Here is a 13,891-nt window from a genome sequence, read left to right on the forward strand (position 1 = left end):
AATAGGTAAAGAAAGGATGAGAAAATAGAACATTTTCTGTGTTGATTTGGTACAACATTGCCTTTTAATTTGTTTCAAAAAGACATACCACCCAAAGGGTAAAGTAAAACAATTTAAAAATAAAATGTCATATTTGTAAAATATATGATTGTATATTTTATTTCACTGCTTTATATACTTTAAACAGATTTTTTAAGTCATAGATATAGGTAGTTCTTAGACCAAAATTAATTTTCACAAATCTTTATGTAGCTTGTGTTTAAAGACATTTCACCTGACACATGAACTTGCCTTTCTTCTCTCCTGAAATTTCATTAAAATCATATTAAGAAATAGGAAAAAAATATAAACCAATAATAACAAGCTGAGTCAGATAAGGCCAGCATGGACAAAGGATTTCTGGATTTGGGGGAAGATAAAAGTTATAAAATGGGTTGGCAAATGAAAGCGCGCTGAAGTCAATCTGCCCTGGAAAGGTTTTGGACTCTGGGTCCAAGAAACAGTGGAGGAAGCTAGAGAGGAAGGGTTACACAAGGGAAGATTAGAGATGGAAATGGATGGATTAGTAGAAGTTTGCTTTGTTTTAATATACAATTTACCCTCCAGCCTCCATGCATACTGCATGCAGCCTAGGTTTACCACAGAGGGAATAAACCAAAACTTTTGCTTAAGGATATGAAAAAAGGAAAAGTACAAAGAGTGAAAAGCTTAGTGGGTACTGACATTTCAGAAGAAAACTATCCTTATAATTTCATTTCAATTTTGTGAGAGAAACGAACTCAACACTCACCCTCAAAATTAGTATGCCTGTAAGGAAAGGTCTTCCTGGCCTCATTTGACAAAATTATAGATTACAAATAATTATTACATATTTTCTTAAGCATTTACCACCATGCATAAAAAAAGATTTTTATTTACCAGCATAAATCAGAATAAGTAAAAATCAAGTGAATGACTTAGGATAAAATAAATACTCAAGGAAACCATCCAAAAGGATATGAAAAATATATATTAAATGTTATCTTCAAAAAGTGGAAAGATATGACATATTCAAATAGATGCAAAAATAAAAGGAGGAATATCCCTTAACAGCTAAAATGGTTTGCTAATATAAAGTAATAGCAACAGTAATGAATCAAGTTTACAAGATAAAGTTATGGAAATACAATGAAAAGTAGGGCAGAAAGTTAGAGATGAAAAATATAAATTATAAGAAGCATAGAGGATAGTCATGGAAGGCAGTTGTTTACCACACAATAAATGGATGTTTCAACTTTGGACACAATAAATGGAAGGAAAATTGTTGTAAGAAATAATTGGATTCCCCCACAAGGTCATCTGATTCTGGGCTTTTCTTTGTTAGTTTTTGATTACTGATTCAATTTTCTTATTTGTTATTGGTCTGTTCAGATTTTCTATTCTTGATTCAGTCTTGGTGGGTCATATGTTTCTAGGAATTTACTCATTTTTTCTAGTTTATCAAAAGTGTTGGCATGTAATTGTTCATATAGTCTATTATTCCTTTATTTCTGAGTTTTATTTCTGTTCTAATCTTTCTAATTTCCCTCTTTCCACTAACTTTAGACTTGGTTTGTTCTTCTTTTTCTAGTTCCTTGGGATGTAAAGTCAGGTCATATATTTGAGAATTTTTTTTTTTAAATAAAGCTGTTTCTTACTACAAACTTATTCTTTCTTAGTACTGATTCTGCTGTACCCCACAAATTTTGGCATGTTGTGGTTTCATTTTCATTTGTCTCAAGATAGTTTTGCAATTTCCTTTTGGTTTTAATTTTGACTCAATGGTTGCTCAAGAATACATTGTGTAGTGTCCACTTATGTGTTCATTCTTCCACTTTCTTACTATCATTAGTTTCTAGTTTTATTCTATTCTGTTCAGAAGAGATACTTGGTATGATTTGGATCTTCTTAAATTTGTTAAGACTTGTTTTTTGACCTAACGTGATCTGTCCTGGAGAAAATTCCTTGGGACTTGAGAAAAATGTGTATCCTGTTGCTGTTGTTGGGAAGTTCTATATGTTTATTAAGTCCTTTTAGAATATTATCTTATTCAAGTTTATTGTTTCTTTATTAATTTTCTATCTGGATGTTCTATCCACTTTTGAAAGTGGATTACTGAAGTCTCCTCCCTTCAGATCTGTCAATATTTACTTTATACATGCAGGTGCTCTGCTGATGGAAGTATATGTAATTACAATTGCTATATCTTTCTGTTGAATTGACATTCTCATCATTATATAATAATCCTATTTGTCTTCAAAGACAGATTAAACTTAAAGCCTATTTTGTTTGTTACCAATATGGACATTTCTACTTTCTTCTGATTACCATTTGCATGAAATATTTTTGTTGATTTCTTTATTTTCAGCCTAAATTTATCTTTAAATCTGAAGTGAGCTCTTGTAGACAGCTTATAGGTGAGTCTCTTCTTTAAAAATTTATTCAGCCACTTTGTGCCTTTTTATTAGGGAGTTTACTTCATTTATATAGAAAATAATTATTGTTAGGAAAGGATTACTATTGTCATTTCCTTACCTGTTTTCTGTTTGTCTTCTATCTCTCAACCCTCTTTTTTTCTCTCTTGCTGTTTTGCTTTGTGTTTTATTATATTATGTTTTGTATTGATAGACTTTGATTCTTTTCTTTTGAATATCTTTAATAGATATTTTTGAGTGTGCTTACCATGGGTCTTACATCAAATATTTAGTTATAAAACTCGATTTTAAGCTGGTAATAACAACTTCATTTGCATTCAAAATCTGTACACTTTTACTACTCTCTCACCCACTTTATATCTTATTAGTGCCATAATTTACATCTATTTATATTGTATACCATTAGTAAATTATTGTGGCGGTGATCATTTTAGTATTTTCAACCTCTAATAATTTCTATTCCTTACTACTAAAAGTGCCTGGTAAGGGGCGTCTGGGTGGCTCAGTGGGTTAAGTCCTTGTCTTCTGCTCAGGTCATGATCCCAGGGCCCTGGGATCAAGCCCCATGTTGGGTTCCCTGCTCAGCTGGGAGTCTGCTTCTCCCACTCTCCCCTGCTTATGCTTTCTCTCATTATGTCTCTATCTTTTTCAAATAAATAAATAAATAAATAAAATCTTTCAAAAAATAAAAAAATAAATTAAATAAATAAAAGTGCCTGGTAAAATATCATTTAGATAAAAGCAAAGCAAACAAGCACAAACATAAAACAAGCAAAACTATGCAGTGCTCACAATATTAATGTAGTTGGTATAGTCTATGTAATATTTTGGGAATAAAAATCAGATATTCCTGACGTTTCCAGAATGTAATGGTTAAACCTCCACCTACATAAGCATAAACAGTCCCAAATTCCAATTTACATACTACTATGTCTCCAATTTCTTACTGTTTATGCTGAGAGCTTCAAAGTACTGAAAAGTATCTTTAGTATTGTGGAAAAGACAAGTTGCATCCTATTCTAGTGTACTATTTGTAGCAGAGAAGAACTTCCTTCTCTACAGTAGATCTTGAGGTGTTATGTTTGGAATTGAGATACTGGAATAAAGTTCCCTGATCTTTCAGTGATCATGAGTTTTAAGATGAATCCTACCCCAGAGACAACAATTAATCCAGAACACGTTGTCCCTTTCTCTAGTTCCTTTCTCTAGTTGGGCTTAGAGGTAATTCTCCAAATCAAACTGGTCAGGACTCTTCTATTTAAAGTTCTTTTGAGTCTTTTGCCTGACCTTTTCTACAAAGTTGTTGCTGGCAGAGATTTGTGCCATAGAGAAGCTGGGTAGGTCATTGCTGCTCTGCCAGTGAAGCTACACACACATATGATTATCAGTGAGTCCCTCTAATAGAAGTGCAGGGCTCAGGGGTAAAGGTAACACTTTTGGAGTGAATCTATATCAGAAGATCATATTCAGGGAATGACATCAAAAGCTAGCATTGTCTGCTTAACTTGCCACCAGTGAGGTTTCAGTGAAGCCCTTCCCAGCTACAGAATATTTTGAATAATTACTTTTTACATAATAATTTTTAACCTTAAATATGCAAATAAGAATTCGATAGATTTTTTCAAGACCACAGCTGGGGAAAATTCACAATAAAAGAACTAATAAATGATCAAGATCTTATTACATCAGTGAATGTCAGTTAATCAACTGTTATGGTCATATAGGTGATCAAGAACTAAGCAAAAGCTGACAAAAACATTATGAGCAGACAGACAATAATGATTTCTACTCAAGAGCATTTCCAAAGCCAATGATGGAGAAATATCAAAGTGCCTAACTTATTGCAAGCAATTTAAAAGAAGCTACTCTGATAGGAAATTCTACATGGGGCAGTATAATGCACCCTACAATGCATCCTGGTTGCAATGCAATTTGGTTGATATTAAGCATACATGGCAAAGAAAAAGAGGACTCAAGCTTCAGCCTTGGCGGGGAAACAACAACAACAACAACAAAAACAAAACCCCTAAGGAAGAAGCTAATCAGCTAAATCCCCTGTCATGGTCCTACTCTGGACCACTCACTCTGGGGATGCCTGGGCAATGTTTCATAGACTATACTTGGTCAGGTTTAAACCAAATGCAAATTAAAATATTTTGAGATCACTACTTGGTTTTGCTCATTTTGTCTTCTTACTCCTGGACTGGTGAGGCCTTACCTATTATCATGGATCACTGCTAAGCATTTAAATATGAATACTGATATACACAGTGGTAATTTTGGTCATTGTAGTTCATTGCCCATGTGAAGCTATAAAAAAAAAAAAGAAAAGAAGCTATCTTTTTCATGTCATATGAGATCTAAGAAGAGTGGCAAAGGAGAAATCTGGAGATCATTAGTTTTTAGGACAATTAAGACAGGTCGTATTTTAAAAACTAATTTGGCTTTAGTTAATCTGGGGTATGGTTGTGATAGAAATTAGATAATTTGATTTATTTAATTGTCTTTGTTACCCTTGCATAAAGATAAAATAGATGCCAATGGGAAGCCACATGAATAACTAATCATTATAAATAGTATTTTAAAAAAGCAATAATAAGTAGTCTACAATTTAAGATAGACAAACAAGTCCCTTGTGGAATGATGTCAACAAGCCTTCTAGTAATAGAAAGTGCTTCAGACTAATTGGAAGCAAAGCACCAGCACCTTCCTAATTTGATTGCTAAGACATGAGTACGTGATCAAAGAAGTAAAATGTGAACAGTACTCTTGAATACAAGTAGCTTCATTTAGAAAAAGAGATAATAACAAATAAAGAATATTTATCACTGGCAGCTTGTGATTAATATTTGATTTACAGTGTATGTTGCATCTAAATCTCCTCCATTACTTACACCTATTAGCCTTCTTCCTACTATCATCACTTTTCATCTCCTCACCATAGCTAAGAAATATATGACTGAGATAACTGCATCATATCCCACAAATACTGTGGTCTATTTAACTGAGACAGCAATATTCAAGAGCACACTGATGCTGACACAGATTTTAGTAAGAAAAATTTCACCCAGGAATCACTCTCCCTGCCTAACTATTGAAGCCAGTGTTGCTGAAATATAGGGAGCAATACTGCAATTATTAAGAATTGAACCATATCCTCTGTCAGAGTCCCCTAGAGGTAAAGGTTGGGGTGTTTCAAGGGCATTTTAGAGAGTTTCAATTTACCTATGACAGGTATGTTACAGTTAAGAAGCCAGTTATATACATCTGAAACATGTGGAAAACAGATGAGCCACCCCACAATGCATCCTGTTTAGCTCACACTTTATTATGTTCTTATTTTTATTATGTAAGAGAAGCATCACAATTTAATGATCACTAGCCTACTTATTTCAGCATATTCACAGTCATAAATACCACCTATCACATTTGATATTCCGCTTGGCTGTTCTAGAATCATTCAAAATGCAGCAAACATAATTGCAAGAATTATTAAGATTTATATGAGGATGCTTTTCAAAATCTCCTAACTTCCTTTTGCCTTTTGAATTCTTATTATATCCCAGCAAGTGGAACACTCTATGACCTGTTTTTCAATTGTTCTGTAATAAAAGAATAATTATATCATATCTGGATATCAGACAAAAGGTGATATTCTTGATTCTAACATCACATTTTTATTACAATACCATTTATAGTCATTAAATATGTAACATTAAGAAGTAGAATATTTAAGCTTCCTTTGTAACTCCTTCCAACCCTATGGTTCAATCCTGAGTTGAGAAAATAAAACACCTGAATATGTATTTCAAATTATTTGTTTTTTTAAGTCCAGTAAAAAATAATTGACCAGTTTTTCATCTTTGTCTAGATACATGTTTAATGAAGAATATGTTATATACCAACACCTCAAATAAATGAAGCTTAGAGAAAACACATTGAAATATGCTTAAAATACTTGTATTTGAACTTCCATATTTTAAACTTTTATTTTCAAGTTTTAACTTAAATTTTAAAATCAATTAATCTTAGAAGTATATTGTGTGGGGCAGCCTGGGTGGCTGAGCAGTTTAGCACCGCCTTTAGCCCAGGGTGTGATCCTGGAGACCAGGGATCGAGTCCCACATCAGGCTCCCTGCATGGAGCCTGCTTCTCTCTCTGCCTGTGTCTCTGCCTCTCTCTCTGTGTGTGTGTGTGTCTCTCATAAATAAATAAATAAAATCTTTAAAAAAAAGTATATTGTGTGAGGTTAGTACTAGAGAAGGTAATTTTCTGCAGGAATTCAAGATGAAAAAGGTGCAGTGACAGGGTATGACTTATTTTCACAAAGTTAAAAAATATTTTAAATCAACTATATGCAAGTTACTGTACCAGACATGGAGAGATTTCAATTCAATCCAATAAAAAATACTATCTGTGTGCCTCATATTCCAGGTATTGTATAAGATAGAAGGAATTGAGGAATAATACTTACGAACTGCACTCAAAAAGTTGGTCTCTGGGGCACCTGTGTGGCTCAGTCAGTTAAGCATCTACCTTCTGCTCAGGTCAGGATCCCAGGGTCCTGGGATGGAGCCTGAGGTGGGCTCCCTGCTCAGCCAAGAGTCTTTGTGCCACAAGACCTCCCCTTCCACCCTTCCTCCTTAATCCCTCCTTCTAGGCCCCTCTTCCCTCTAGTGCTCTCTCTCATACTCTCTTGGGCTCTCTCCTGTGTGTGCTCTCTTTCAAATAAATGAAAAAGAATTTTTATTTTTATTATTTTTTTATTTTTTTATTTTTTTTTTTTGAAAAAGAATTTTTAAAAAAAAGTTAACAAAGAAATGAATGTTCAGTGCTGACTGGAGAGATGCTCTATTTTACTTGAGTAAGTAGGAGCATGTTCCCAGAATCCTGGAGAATTAGATTGGGTAATGGCTAAATAGCTCTTTTCTATAGGACACTTGAAGAAATTTCCTCCTTCCTCCCAAAACCTCTTTTTCATCCACGTGTAACAATTAAGCTATTCTTTATGTTGCATATTTTAATAAAACTGAAGAATCAAATCTCATTTTTGTTACCTGAAATAATGAAGTTCAGAACTAATGATATCTATAAATAAAAAATTCAAATATAATTTCAAGATCAAATATTTTATAAATAAGCATAAAGGAGTTTAGGGAGTGCATTTGAAGACATTTACTTTAACCTATCCTTCAAAATATTTTTGTTTTAATTTTATGAGACAGGACCCTATCAAGTAGATTTGCCATATCAGAGCACACTGAACGTAGTGAGATGTGAAATAACATTGTGATGATGTAGAGTATTTACAAGGTACAACTTACGTCAAAAAAAATGAAAAAGAGAAGAGAAAGAAATTCATTCCAAGCATGGAATTTATGTGGAAATGGAAGAATAAATCAGTTTTTTTGGTACTTGACACATTAAAGTCCAGTAAAAAACAAAATCTGAACTTGCCAATCTCGGTAAAGTGACAGACCTAATACGAACTCTAGACTATGAAAGCAAAGGTTCTAGAGACTCTCAGGGTTATAAGAAGTGCATAAAGCTCAGACAGTGTTAAAATTTCAATAGTTGTAGTAAAATATATCTTTATATACATCAACATAGGGATAAAACAGGGAATTTGCCCATCTTTTGGCTCTGCAATTGCAGAGATAGCTTTTTAATCATGAAAGAAAAGAAAATAAACAGAAACAGGATGGAGCTTTATGCTAATGTTTTTGACTACTAATTATTCTGTATTTGCCAAACACAACAGACCTTAAGGATAATGAAAAGATTCTGGAATAAACTCACCAAATTCAATGAATTTTATCCAAGGCTGTCTCCTGTGTTCTTGTGATTGTCTAGGGCCAAGTGGTGGCAGCAGTTCCTAAAATTACTGCCATCTACAAGCTGGATCGGCTGCCACAAATTCTGAGATCCTGAAGCTTCTCATAAGCTTTCTTTACTAAACTTTTGATTTTTTTTACCGTGCCATAAAGCACAATTCCACTTGGGCTATGGTTATACTCTTTTTCTAACTGTCCAACAAAGAAAAAAGAAAAAAAATGTGTCATTTATTTTATTTCTCACTTTTTATGGTATACTGTAACCATAAAAAAAAAAAAAAGAAGCTACCAGTTAATGTATGAAAAAGGAAGAAGGTGAGAAAGAGAGAGAGAGTGAGAGACGGATATCTTATATGATTAGTCCCTTGAAAAATTTAGTCAGGTTAAATACATAATCAAAAATACCTTTGTTGGAAATTATATGCCTTATTTTAACTGAGACTATAAACCTGTTTTGTATGTCATTGTAACAGAGAATCTCAATTGCTTGTTTGTTGAAATAACAGTATCTTGGTTAAATGTGAACAAAGACTTAAATAAATAATCCTCAGCTTCAACCACCCTTTTGAAAGACTATCTGGGTCATCTAGGCAGACAGGCTTACTTAACCATCACTGATTTAGAAAAAACAAATCTATTCATTCAGCAGACAATTTTGAGTGCTGATATAGATCAACCCTTGTTCTAAGTGAACAAAGTGGATATACTTTCTCTCCCATGCAGCTTGTGATTCAGGGGAGGAGAAAACTAGAAATAAATAAAAACATAAATATGATTACATATTGTGATGACAGTTACGAAGGAAACTCAAGATAGATTCTAACAGGGATCCCCCGCTTTTCCTGCACAATCAGGGGAGTGAGTCTCTACCCAGTGAAAATACTGAGACCTGAAGAATGCACCGCCAGAAGAAGAAAATTGGGAAGCTGCATGGCCTCAGGCAAGCAGAGACAGGAGTGGCTAGAACACAGCCTCCTCCAAAGCTGGGGCGAAATTTGGCAGAATCAGAGCCAGAAGTTCTAATTATGGCAATAATAGCTGATACACACTTTTTATATTTTTTTAAGATTTTATTAATTTATTAATGAGAGACACAGAGAGAGAGGCAGAGACACAGGCAGAGGGAGAAGCAGGCTCCCTGTGGGGATCCTGAAGTGGGATTCGATCCCAGGACCCCAGGATCATTACCCAGCCAAAGGCAGAGGCTCATCCACTGAGCCTCCCAGGTGCCTCTAGATTATTTTATACTAAGCATCAAGTTAGGTATTTTAATTCTCATAAGAACTCTACAGGGAAGGTTTTGCTATTAATTCCAGTCTGTGGAAGGGGACATACAAACTTACAGAGATTAAGTATCACCTCAAAGATACACAACTGGTCTCAGAGAAATCATGCTTTATACTCAAACAGCATTTACCCTTGTTATCACTCTTATATTATTAACTCATAATTATGTTTTACTGAGTACTTGTTTAATGACAAGGATCAACCTAACTATTTAAAATATGTATGATTTTTTAGGGATGCCTGGGTGGCTCAGGGGTTGAGTGTCTGCCTTTGGCTCAGGGTGTGATCCCGGAGTCCTGAGAGCAAGTCCCACGTCGGGCTCCCTGCATGGAGCCTGTTCTCCCTCTGCCTGTGTCTCTGCCTTTCTCTCGCTCTCTGTGTCTCCTGAATAAATAAATAAAATCTTTAAAAAATAAAATAAAATATGTATGATTTTTTTTAAATCATTAGAGTCACCACATGATGTACTTTTTTTTTAATCTTCATTTTTTTAAAAGATTTTATTTATCCATCCATGAGAGGCACACACAGAGAGGCAGAGACAGAAGCAGGTTCCATGCAGGGAGCCCGATGTGGGACTTGCTCCGGGGACTCCAGGATCTCACCCCGGGATGAAGTCCGGGCTAAACCGCTGAGTCACCTGGGCTGCCCTGATGTACTTTTTTTCTAAAGTCTCATTTTGCAGATTAGAGAACAAAGACCTGCCATACACACACACACACACACACACACACATACACATACATGTATATATTACTCAAATATATATATATATATATATATATATATATATATATATATATATATTACTCAAAGTTACTCAGATAATGAGAACCAGGGCCAGGATTTGGAGTAAGAGACATTTTGGGGATGCCTACAGACACAGGAACAAAAACTGTCCTATTTCTTTATCCAACTTATTACCTTTTCAAGGTAGGAATTAAGGCCTGGAACAACACAGGGGATCAGAAAACCCTTTTACAACATCTCTATTCACTTCCAAAATACTGTCCAATTCCATCCCTTTTGTTTACAAAAGATTCCTCTTTGCATCCAGTACACACACCATGTACATGGACATGATCATGGCCAATACCCAAATTTACAAAACCTCGAAGAGAACAGCCAGACCAGAACTGGATTTACTCGGGGATTTCTCAAACCAATAAAATGCATAGAGGGCGGTAGAGTGTCACACTGTATAAAGATGATTTTTCCTGGTGCTGCTACCAAGAGGATGGAAAGAAAGAGGAGTCAACTCCTTACAAAAGAAAACTAAGAAGAGAATTTGATATTAGAAAAATGTTTTAGATTCTCTCCATGCTCAACTTTGTCACACACACACACACACACACACACACCCATTATAAAGTTAAAACACTGGGAAAATATCAATATATTTTAAGTATATTTCTAGTTTTCAGAGAAATTTTTAACATGTAATGTAGAAATTACATATTATTTCCCATATAGTCTAAGCGAGAGTATTTAGCACTGATCTATATGTTAATGCATAATAGGGATTCTTAAGCATCAAATGTATCCATTATCATGCTCCTTTGAATCATTTTAGCTAATTCAAGCAAGAAACTCTATTTCTTTGTATAGTGTGTGTGTGTATGTGTATATAATTGTCTTCTTTTATTTATCTACATCTCAACTAACCTGCATGATGAAAGAATAATGAAAATTTAAAGGATGTAAAAATGATCTCTATTATTCCAGCATTTTCACATTACACATGAATAAATTGAATCTGAGGTGTTTGCTTTGGCAGCATATATGCTAAAATTGAATAAACTGAAGCCCAGAAACATGATTTACTCAAGGTCGTAGAGCTAATTGATGGGATATTGAGGATTGGAAATCCAGGATCACTAAAGAAGTGATTTTTCTGTTAGACCAACAGTTCTCAATTTAGGAGGTTTTGACAATATCTGAGGATATTTTTGGCTGTCCCAAATGGGAGGTTTTAATGGATAAAAGCCAGAGATGGGGCTAAACATTCTGTAGTACACAGCACAGCACAGCCCCCCACAAAAATCAATGTCTAGACCAAAAGTGTCAATAGTACCAAGGGGAAGAAATTATTTTTATTTTATTTTATTCATTGGAGTACATTCAAAAAGTACCTTTACTTAAAAATATAAAAATATCCAAATTAAACAAAAGGTAAATTGATTCAATATGAATCATGTATTATGTTATTCTCTAGTTGACATATATCTGAATATTGAAATTATCACACAATTGCAAAATATTGCAATTGCATACAAAATATAACTAATTTGAATTGATATTTTAAAGTAAAATGCAAAAAGTGCTTTTCTTCTAGATTTTAAAGGTTTTAGCATATACATACTTTTAGAGCAAATTTTATGTGTATTTGTTTTAATATCACTATAGAAGAACTTTCATCAGAATCACCATAAAGGCTTGAAAATATTGCATGGATATTACAATTTTTGGTTCTTATCTCAAAATAAATCCTGAGAATTATATAGTTTAAAAGCAGTCCAGTTGATTCAGATACAATCAAGCAGTTAACAATATCTCATCTACAGAACACTGAGTATATATGTAAGTGATGAATTATTAAATTCCATTCCTGAAATTAATATTATCCTATATGTTAACTAACTGAAATTTAAATAAAAACCTGAAACATTAAAAAAATCTCATCTACTTTAAAAACACATATAAAACAAATATAAATCTAACACATTGATAAAACTGAACTTTTACCCACTGAGAAATTTTAGTAACAAGGATATTTTAGTGCACAGTGAGCCATTATACAACTGCAAACTGTAATAAATTTCTGATAATAGTATAGAGGATTATGAGATAATGAAATAAATACATTTACTGCAATTGCATAGGCATGGTAAATCAATCAGATTATGTAATTTGTATATAGCAATATTTAGTTGTTAAGGTAGTAGGTGAAGAAAATTATTGATTGTATTTTTCCATAGCTCTGTGTTTGTCAGGTGAGTGTGAGGAGACATCTGAGTATTGAACGTGTTTGGAATGGAGTGTTTATAATATTAGCCCATGGAATCTAAACTGAGTAAGGTGGGAAGTAAAACCAGAAGAGGATAGATAAAAGCCTCAGGCTAACCAGCACATCCCACATTCTGATAAATACTCTCCATGCCCATGACTCAAGCAGAAGTTGTCAACTTGAAGCAATGTGACTTCATCTCTTAGTCATAGTTGAAACATCCAGCAGCAGCACTCGATCTAATTTAGGTAGATAGGTTTATTTCCCAAGATTTTCAGCCCTGGCCCAATTAAATTGTTTCTAATCACTAAATTCTACTCCTGAAACTAATCTTACACTATTAACTAACTGGAACTTAAGAAAAACTTGGAAAAAATAAATAAATGAAGAAAATATTCTCTAGAATTTTCTTGATGACTCTCATGAGCCTTTGCTTAGCACTTTGTGTTAGAGTATTATTTTGACACACTTGAATCGTGTGTCCTTCAGTGTTCAATGTTCTTCAGCATGTGGATGTCTCAGAAATAAATTCTTCAATTATGTCTATGTCTTTATTTGTAATATGTAAAGGCAATAGGTTAATATAGCATGGTAATGTCTATAGAAATATGTGTCTGTCATTCAGGTTCTTTTATCGAAAGAAATCAAAGTTGACGGTTAAATTTATTTGTTAAAATGTTCTACTTATTATCCTGCATATGCCTATAGTGTGCTAATAACTCATTTATTGTTTATACTCTAATGATAGGGGAATTAAAAGACAGATCATCATAATATGTGTACGTTTGCAATGACCTAATAAAAGTATCACATATTTCCCTGGTATCTGAAATTATCTTAAGATGCAAAGAGATTAGAACTGAGGTGGGTGGATAATCTGCTTATAATTAGATGATCTGTGAAACAAATTGGATATGTGTTAACCCTAAGGCAGAATTCATGTTTAGTTATCCCTTCGAATAATTACAGTTGGAAAGATTCATACATAAAAGTGCTACATAATATTCTTTCCCCCGAGGCAATGATTTTCTTAGTAAATAGAAAAAGTAATTAAAAAAAAAAGATTCCTGTGAGTAGTGATACCTAAAGTGCATATTTTGACGATATTATTATACACGATTACTAGTTACTAATGATTAATTACTATATTTACATATCAAATGTAATATAAGCATTTTTCAAAGTTATATTGTCAGTAACTCAGAACCTAATAATTCTAAAAAGTAAAGTCTCTGCAGAAAAATAGAGAATAATCTTGAAAGATATAGTCTTTGAGATAAAGAAAAGTAAAATAAACATACAACTTACTT

Source organism: Canis lupus, chromosome 38, assembly GCF_003254725.2.
Source record: "Canis lupus dingo isolate Sandy chromosome 38, ASM325472v2, whole genome shotgun sequence".
NCBI lineage: Eukaryota > Metazoa > Chordata > Mammalia > Carnivora > Canidae > Canis > Canis lupus.